A 9,437-nucleotide genomic window follows, 5' to 3' on the forward strand; every position below is an offset into this window, starting at 1 on the left:
GTCCGAGGTGCAGACATTGTGATGCATCAGGGAGGGGGGAAAGTTATCTGAACACTTTGACCCAGGAGGCAGTCACACCCTTTAGGTTAGATAGTGCTTTCGATTTGGTTAGTGGTCAGGGACAGGAGGATGTGACTGCGAGTCAGGCAGGTATGGGGACCTCAGATGCAGCGGCAGAGCAGCCTCTGCTTTTGCCCTTGTCCAACGGGTACGAGGATGAGAACAAAGACTGCAGGGAGGTTGGGTAAATTGACCACGGCACCGTGGTGCAGGAGGCCATTTAGGTGGGAGGAGCGAAAAGGAATGTGATAGTGTTAGGGGATAGTATAGTCTTGGGGATAGATACAGTTCTCTGCAGCCGCGACCAGAAGTCCCAAAGGCTGTGTTGCCTGCCCAGTGCCAGGGTTAAGGACATCTCCTCGCAGCTGGAGAAGAACTTGAAGCATGAGGGGGAGGATCCAGTTGTTGTGGTTCACGTAGGAATCAACGATATAGGTAGAACTAGGAATGAGGTTCTGCTAAGGGAATTTGAGGAGCTAGGGTCCAAATTAAAAAGCAGAATCTCAACAGTAATAATCTCTAGATTACTACCTGAATCATGCGCAAATTGGCATGGGGTCAAACAGATTAGATGGTTAAATGCATGACTGAAAGAGTGGTGTGGGAAGCAAGGGATTCAATTCATGGGGCACTGGCACAGTACTGGGGAAAAAGGGAGCTATTCCATTGGGACGGGCCCCACTTAAACCGGGCTGGGACCAGTGTCCTGGCGAAACGAATAACTGGGGCAGTAGATAGGTCTTTAAACTAATAAGAGGGGGAGAGAGTTCAGGTAAGGGTAAATTTATAAGTCTAAAGAGAAAAGGCAAGGCTGTGGAGTAGAGTAGTGATTTGGGTAAGAACAAGCAGAATGTGTCAGGAAGGGATAGAAAATTTAACAAAGGTAATTGGGCATTAGTGACCAAGGTCACATCAGGGAAAATTAGTAAAAAGTTAAAATTAAAGGTGCTATATCTGAATGCACGCAGCATTTGTGACAAGATGGATGAATTAATGGCACAAATAGAGATAAATGGGTTTGATCTAGTAGCCATTACTGTGACATGGTTGCAGGGTGACCAGAGTTGGGAACTAAATATTCCAGGGTACTTGACTTTTAGAAAAGACAGACAAAATGGAAAAGGGAGGGGGGGGTAGCCCTGATAATAAAGGATGAAATAAAGGCAATCGTGAGAAAGGATCTTAGCTCAGAAAATCAGGATGTAGAATCAGTATGGGTGGAGTTAAGAAATAACAAAGGGCAGAAAACACTGGTGGGAGTCGTTTCTAGGCCCCCTAATAGTAGTTAAAGTGTTGGATAGAATATGAATCAGGAAATTAGAGGAGCATGTAACAAGGGTAATGCAATAATCGTGGGGGACTTTAATCTTCATATAGACTGGACAAACCAAATTGGCAAAAGCAGTTTGGAGGACGAGTTCATGGAATGCATTCAAGACAGTTTTCTAGAAGGATATGTCAAGGAACTAATGAGGGAGCAGGCTATTTTAGATCTAGTATTGCGTAATGAGATACGGTTAATTAGTAATCTGATAGTTAAGGATCCTCTGGGGATAAGTGATCATAATATGATAGAATTTGAGAGTGATGCAGTTAAGTCTGAAACTAGGGTATTAAATTTAAACAAAGCCAATTACGTAGGTATGAGGGGCGAATTGGCTAAGGTAGATTGGGAAATTAGATTAAAAGATATGACAGTAGATAAGCAATGGCAAACATTTAAAGAAATAATTTTTTATAATTCTCAACAAATATACATTTCCTTGAGGAATAAAACCTCCATGGGAAAAATGATCCAACCGTGGCGAATTAGAGAAGTTAGGGATAGTATTAGATTAAAAGAAGAGGCTTACAATGTTGCCAAAAAGAGTAGTAAGCCTGAGGACCGGGAGGGTTTTAGAAATCAGCAAAGGATGACCAAGAAATTGATAAAGAGGGAGAAAATAGAATATGAGAGATAACTAGCAAGAAATATAAAAACAGATTATAAGAGCTTCTACAAGTATGTAAGAAGGAAGAGATTAGCGAAAGTAAATGTGGGTCTCTTAGATGCAGAGACAGGAGAGATTACATTAGGGAATAAGGAAATGGCAGAGATGTTAAACAAATATTTTGTATCTGTCTTCACAGTAGAAGACACAAAAAACATAGTGGGGAACCAAGGGTCTAATGAGAGTGAGGAACTTAAAGCAATTAAGATTAGCGAAGAAAAAGTACTGGAGACATTAACCGGACTAAAAGCTGACAAATCCCCTGGATCTGATGGCCTCCATCCTTGGGTTTTAAAAGAGGTGGCTGCAGAGATAGTGGATGCATTGGTTTTGATTTCCAGAATTCCCCAGATTCTGGAATGGTCCCCATGGATTGGAAGGTAGCAAATGTAACCCCGCTAGTCAAGAAAGGAGGGAAAGAGAAAACAGGGAACTATAGGCCAGTTAGCCTGACATCAGTAATAGAGAACATGCTAGAACCTATTATTAAGGTCATAGTAACACGGCAGTTAGAAAATCATAATATGATTAGGCAGAGTCACCACGGTTTTATGAAAGGGAAATGGTGTTTGATAAATCTATTAGAGTTTATTGAGGGTGTACCTAGCCAGATAGATAAGGGGGAACCAGTGGATGTAGTATATTTGGATTTTCAAAAGGCATTTGATAAGGTGCCACACAAGAGGTTGTTACACAAGATTAGGGCTCATTGGATTGGGGGTAATATATTAGCATGGATTGAGGATTGGTTAACAGACAGAAAACAGAGAGTAGGAATAAATGGATCATTTTTGGGCTGGCGGGATGTAACTAATGGGATGCCACAAGGATCGGTGCTTGGGCTTCAGCTGTTTACTATACATATACACCACTGACTTGGATGAGGGGACCAACTGTAATGTATCCAAGTTTGCTGATGATACAAAGCTAGGTGGGAAAGTAAGCTGTGAGGAGGACACAAAAAGGCTGCAAAGGGATACAGACAGGTTAAATGTGTGGGCGAGAAGGTGACAGATGGAGTATAATGTGGGGAAATGTGAAATTATCCACTTTGATAGGATGGAAAAGCAGAATATTTTTTAAAATGTGAGAGACTAAGAAATGTTGCTGGTTAGACGGATTTGGGTGTCCTTGTACATGAATCACATACAGGTACAGCAAGCAATTAGGAAGGCAAATGGTATGTTAGCCTTTATCGCAAGGGGGTTGGAGTATAAGATTAAGGAGGTCTTGCTGCAATTATACAGGGCTCTGGTGAGATCTGGAGTACTGTGTACAGTTTTGGTCACCTTAACTATGGAAGGATATACTTGCCTTGGAGGAGGTGCAATGAAGGTTCACTAGATTGATTCCTGGAATGAGAGGGTTGTCCTTTGAGGAGAGATTGAGTAGTCTGGACCTATATTCTCTGGAGTTTAGAAGAATGAGAGGTGATCTCATTGAAACGTATAAAATTCTTAGAGGGCTTAACAGCGTAGATGCTGAGAGGCTATTTCGCCTGGCTAGAGCATCTAGAACTAGGGGTCATTGTTTCAAGATAAGAGGTCAGCCATTTAGGACCAAGATGAGGAAAGATTTCTTCACACAGAGGTTTGTGAATCTTTGGAATTCCCTACCCCAGAGGGCTGTGGATGCAGAGTCATTGAGTCTACTCAAGACTGAGATTGATGGATATTTGGACACTAGGGGAATCACGGGATACGGGGATAGGGCGGGAAAGTGGATTTGAAGTAGAAGATCAGCCATGCTCTTATTGAATGGTGGAGCAGGCTTGAGGGGACGTATGGCCTACTGCTGCTCCTATTTCTTATGTTCTTGAGTACATTGAGTTCGGTATTGACTGAAAACACAGGCCTTTCAATGGGTAACCCTCCCACATTGTCAGCCATTTCTAGATTTAAGATGAAAACATATCTGTCAAAAACTGATATGAGCTCTTAAGCAGGGATGGTGATGGAGGAGTCTGGGGGTTTGGCTGAAAGATATGATTCTGTGAGTATGACTATGTCAGGCTGATGCTTGACTAGTCTGTGGGACAGCTCTCCCTATTTTGGTACAAGTCCCCAGATGTTAGTGAGGAGGACTTTGCAGGGTTAGCTGGGCTTGGTTTGCCTTTGTCGTGTCCGGTGCCTAGTGGTCCAATGCCGGGTGGTCCGTCCAGTTTTATTCTTCTTATGTCTTTTTGTAGCGGGATTATATGGCACAATATCCTGCTGAGCTCAGACATGAGTTGCTTTCCATTAAACCTCGTCACCATCTCTTTTCAGAGCGGGAGGCCAGATTCAAGTCTGTAAAACATTCTCTTCTTTAGCCTTTCAGCTTGAAGAAGAATATTGTGTTATTCTGAAGTTGCAGAATAAAAGCCTCGTTCTGCATCTTTCTACAGTTGGCATAAATAAGAGTGTCGATTCCTAACCACTTAGAATAAACACACCCACAACCAATCTGATCTCACGGTAAAGATTCTACAAGCAGTCCACAACACTAGAACACATTCACAAGAATAAAATACATGACTTGAAAATAATCTCTGTCTGTCAAAATGTTTGAAAAGGCAGTGGTCCTTTCGTTGTATTGCCATCTCTCAGATTGTTTAAAGACAATAAGCTTGCTAATAAATCGCCTCAGAATATATACAGTCAATTCAACACCCGTGCAATCTTGGCATCAATTCCAACTTGATCATTTAAAACTGTTAAAATTACAAGTAAATGCTCCCAACAGAAATAAGCATTAATTAAGGTTTGAAAGTTTGGTATGAACTCACTATTTTTCAGACTGAGATTTAATCTTATGATAGACTGTTTCACTTCAGGCATAGTATTAGTCAACAGCATCCTGTCTGAGCTCTAGCTTTCTTAAGTGAGGTACCACATGGTTTTGTTCAACAAAAGAGATGGACACCAAGCAGGAAATGAAGGAATTGGGGAGGGGAGGGAATGAAAGGTATGCATCAAAGTTACATTTTAAAGAAGGCTTTTGAAGACAGGGAAAGGGAAAAGTACAAAAATTGCAGCAGTCCATCAGTATGGAAGTGCCAGACTAGATTATGTACTCACATTCTGGAGTTTAAAAAAAAACATTCTCAGGATGTGGGTGTTGCTGGCAAGGCCGGCATTTATTGCCTATCTCTAGTCACTCTGAGAAGGTGGTGGTGGTCGTCTTCTTGAACTGCTGCAGCCCGTGTAGTGAAGGTGCTCCCACAATGCTGTTGGGTAGAGAATTCCAGGATTTTGAGGGTCTTGCATGCCTGCATTACTGGGATCAGCCTGTGCTTTGCAAGATCAATTTATAAAGTTACTGAAAGAAGGACCCCCAACCCTCAGCCCTATTACTGCGATCTATCGCCATCACCAGTGTAATTGACTGATAGGAGGTAGAATCATTTTTTCCTTCTTGTTCCCCAAGGATTGAACTCTGCTGTCACAAGGCACTGTTCTTGCCAGGCCAACCACACCACAACTGTTGAAACACATCTTATTACCGATCAATCTAAGGCAGAATTCCTATTCTGCGATTTCTGATTGTCGAAGGAGTTCCTTATCATAAACACTGCCAGGCTGTTCTTAATGTAAAAGAAAATAAAACTGTAACAGAATATCTATTCTGAACATGGTTGTGAAATAACTGAATGTTGGAATTAGCCATTCTAATTGGGGCTTCCCATTTGCTGTATTCCATTTTTTCCAGCTCAAAATGAAACACCCTGAACCAAAAAAGAAACTGGACATTGCATGCATCACTGGCACAGTTACAGTATTAAGAGAGGTTCAGAAGGCAGGCCTCCTCACAAAATGGCTCTCTTAACATGATGCTCTCTGGTTTGAACAATGTTGCCGTATTATTTAAATATTTCCATTGATTAAAGAATCCTGTATCAGTATTTGAAGTGTATTTAAGGTTTTGTAAGAAACAGCCTTCTATTATTTCTATTGATACATTTGCTTAACAATATTATAGAGACCAATACATGTCTGGAAAAAATGCCAGTTCTAAATTCAGTAAAAAATTGAATTGTTTTATTGCAAATTATAAATGGAAACAACTGCACCTTAATAAATAGATAAATTATTTTGAAAATTAGAGCTCAGAAATAAGAAATCGGTTATGAAATAGACCAGAAATGATTAAATACATTCGAACAATCTACTAAAATATGGAACATTTCAAATGCATTTTAATATTGCCGTTCTGTAGCGCAGCAGAATGGGAAACCTGGCTCCAGAATGTTGCTGTGTGATAAAAAAACAAAATAATGGATTGTTTCTATATGAAGCACAGAACACACACAAGCCATCACCCGCTTAAGATGCAATCATATATCTATTGGTCAGTCTTGAATTTTTTCAAACTTTTTTGCATATAATATGAAACATTTAAAATGTTGCAGTTTCGAAGTTTAAGCCCTTTGTTTGGAATTATTCCTTAATTTGTTTCTTGTTCCTCCCTCTTCATTGTATCGTTTATGTTTCATTTTTGAACTCTTCCGCCATTTTGGATTTTGGTTGTTTTTACCTCTCTGCAATTTCTCCTGCGTATTTTTGTTAGTTTATATTTCACCTTCCTCCATCTGTGCCTTATGATTCTTCACAGTGATGAGCAACTTTTTATGTTGGACTCTAATTCCTTGCTTTGTAACTGTCCCATTTCTTATCACTATCCAGCATGTGCACATAGTATGACCCAGCAGATCTCATGTAAAAGATGTCAAAAAATCTATTATCAATTACAACCAGAAACATGTATTAAATCTATTATATGGTCACCACTGGGAGAATGTTCTCTGTCTTGCAGGCTGGCCACCTGGATGGGAACAGACAAAATAAAGCGGTTAGAATTAATTGTCAGCTTGTACCTGAACCCATGACCACAGCACTGTGAAGCATGATTACTTCCTTCATTTTCATTATGCCTGTCTATATCAGTTTACAGCATAGACAGTTTTAAAGGGGGTCAAGTGGACAAGGGGTTGGGGAATAAACTGCTGCCTAATACATTGAATGTTACTTTTTAATTAACAACACTATAAACTAAGACAATCATAGCAACAGCAGATTTTAAATCATATGATTACTGGATTTCTGTGTTTTATCTTTGCATTTTTTATCATTATGTACAGTTTATATTGCGCACATGCATAGTGCATACTTAGCCAGGCAAATCTTAATATCAACAGTCTTTTGTTTATAAATTAACAGTTTAGATTTGGCTTTTGGATAACTATGTTAATGTATTCTACTTTGGGTTGTTTTCAGTATATTTCACTTTTTGCTTTAACATTTCCTATTGTGCAAACTTTTATAAAATAAAAAGATAACTGGGTTTACAAGATAATTGAACATTTGATATATTGAATGCCATAAACTGAGAAAGTCCCAAAATGGGACTGTGCATTAGTGAGAGAATGGTGAATACATCGCTGTCATAAGACCTCTCTGGGACCTAACTTCATAGACTGGATATGTGACCTTTTCTGAAGAACAACATAGCACAAACTGAAAAAAGTATTTTATGACTCATTATCCTGCATATCTAATTAACTCTGACCCAAGAAAATGACCCCACCAGAAAGAGGGAAATCCAACCCATAATTTCGTCTGCAGTAAATAAAGCATATGCATTGGGGAACTGTTGAATTCCACAACTAGATGAACGCTGTGACCATGTAGCTCATACTGGAAGGGGCAGTAGTGAATTGGCAGACCATTTTACACTCCCCACATGTTTTTTTATTCATGAAGTCAATGGAAAAGAAGATCGGGCAGAGTGCAAAATGGGTGTCCGATTTGCTATCATCCATTTTTGCTCTACCACCCAAGACTAATTTATACCCCCATTGCTTTCTTTTCTGGATGGTTGCCTTTCCAAAGATGGAGTAGCACCCAGCTTTGTCATATGCGACAAGTTGAGTCAGCACCATTCATAATCAGCAGACATTCCCTTTATGCTACGATGCTGCAGCATTGATGCATCTTTCCAAACTATCAAGTTTAAATTTTCAAGCAATGCTCACTTAACAAAGCAAGAACTGAAAGATCAAAAATAAGTTATTCATGAAGTATTCAACTTGCATTGTAGATCCAATGCCAGTGTATACAGCAGCTGTAAACATATTAGACATCTTGTTTTCTATTTCACACGACTGTTTAAATGTATTTGTTTTAAAATATTGCACTTTACAAATAAAATACTTTCTTTAATAAAAATGCATCCATTATTGCATCTCTGACCACCTCTACCTGTTCTTTTTGTTTTGAGTATGGATCTTACTTTAACTTACAGCAATTTTCAACATAGGTCTTCAGCACTATGTTGAGCAAAATGGAAACAAGAGGGACTTATAGAGAAAAGAAGAAAGCATGAAATTAAAAAAGGTAATCCTGTTCATTCTCCATCCACTCAATACATTTAATTTCCTGAGTAAAGGTTCAGCAATGTTTTCTCCTCCCTCTCCCAAAAATAAATCAAACAGAACTGGGAATTGGATAAATACTTGAAGGGAAAAAAATTACAGGGCTATGAGGAAAGAGCAGGGGAATGGGACTAATTGGATTGCTCTTTCAAAGAGTCGGCACAGGCATGATGGGCCGAATGGACTCCTGCTGTTCTATACCTACTATGATACTATGAACTGCACAATATCTATCCAACCTTATACTCTGCATTATTCATCCCGGCCCAGGTGCCTTCCTAAGCAACGACGCTTTAACAGTTTAGGAACCATCATATTCCACACAGTATTTGATCATCTCTAACCATACTTAGTACAGTCCTCAACCCCATTCCCAACCAGACATGCATTCAACTTGTTTATTTTAAATACTCAGTTAGCACAGCATTAACTGTTTTGACTGGGAGTCTATTCCATGATCCATGACTCAATGAGGTGAAAAATGTCAAATCTTGCCTGAGGTTTGTTAAATTTTATGCTCGTGTTTTATAGTTCTGTGTTCGGAGTCTAAGTTAAATATCCTTATTTTTTCTATACTATTGATTTCTGTTAGCTTTTTAAAATCTGGATTATGACTTTTCAGTTTTTTTCACAAAAAGAAAAATTGTTCTGTGAATTTTATTTCATAACGTAGAAGTTAAGTCTCATATTGTATGCATTGTTTATCACTCCCTAACATATAGCCCACGTAGAACTCTCTAATTGATTCCTAATGTCACTTCTCTTTTTTGGATGACCCTTATAATCGGAATTCTCGAGTGGATTGACTGGAATATAACATTTTCTCATGACTATTTTCTTTCACATGCATAGTTACTTCCCTTCTGTATATTTCCGGTTACTCAACAGCATTTAAAATAAGCTATTGTTCAGTTCTAGCCCAGTCTGAATAATTTTAAAGGGGAAAACATATTTTCCCGATACTCCTAAATCAT

At 39.1% G+C, this 9,437-nt stretch overlaps 1 protein-coding gene across 1 annotated transcript in view; it reads left to right on the forward strand.

Moving 5' to 3' along the window:
* ninj1 (ninjurin 1) overlaps positions 1 to 8,273 on the forward strand; it is a 40,310-nt gene extending 32,037 nt beyond the window's left edge. Inside the window, exon 4 of the mRNA XM_067998724.1 lies at positions 5,742 to 8,273. The gene's annotated coding sequence lies outside the window, so the exon portion shown is untranslated. The remainder of the gene's footprint in view (positions 1 to 5,741) is intronic.
* Positions 8,274 to 9,437: the final 1,164 nt, after the last annotated feature.

Source organism: Heptranchias perlo, chromosome 17, assembly GCF_035084215.1.
Source record: "Heptranchias perlo isolate sHepPer1 chromosome 17, sHepPer1.hap1, whole genome shotgun sequence".
Taxonomy (NCBI): Eukaryota; Metazoa; Chordata; class Chondrichthyes; order Hexanchiformes; family Hexanchidae; genus Heptranchias; species Heptranchias perlo.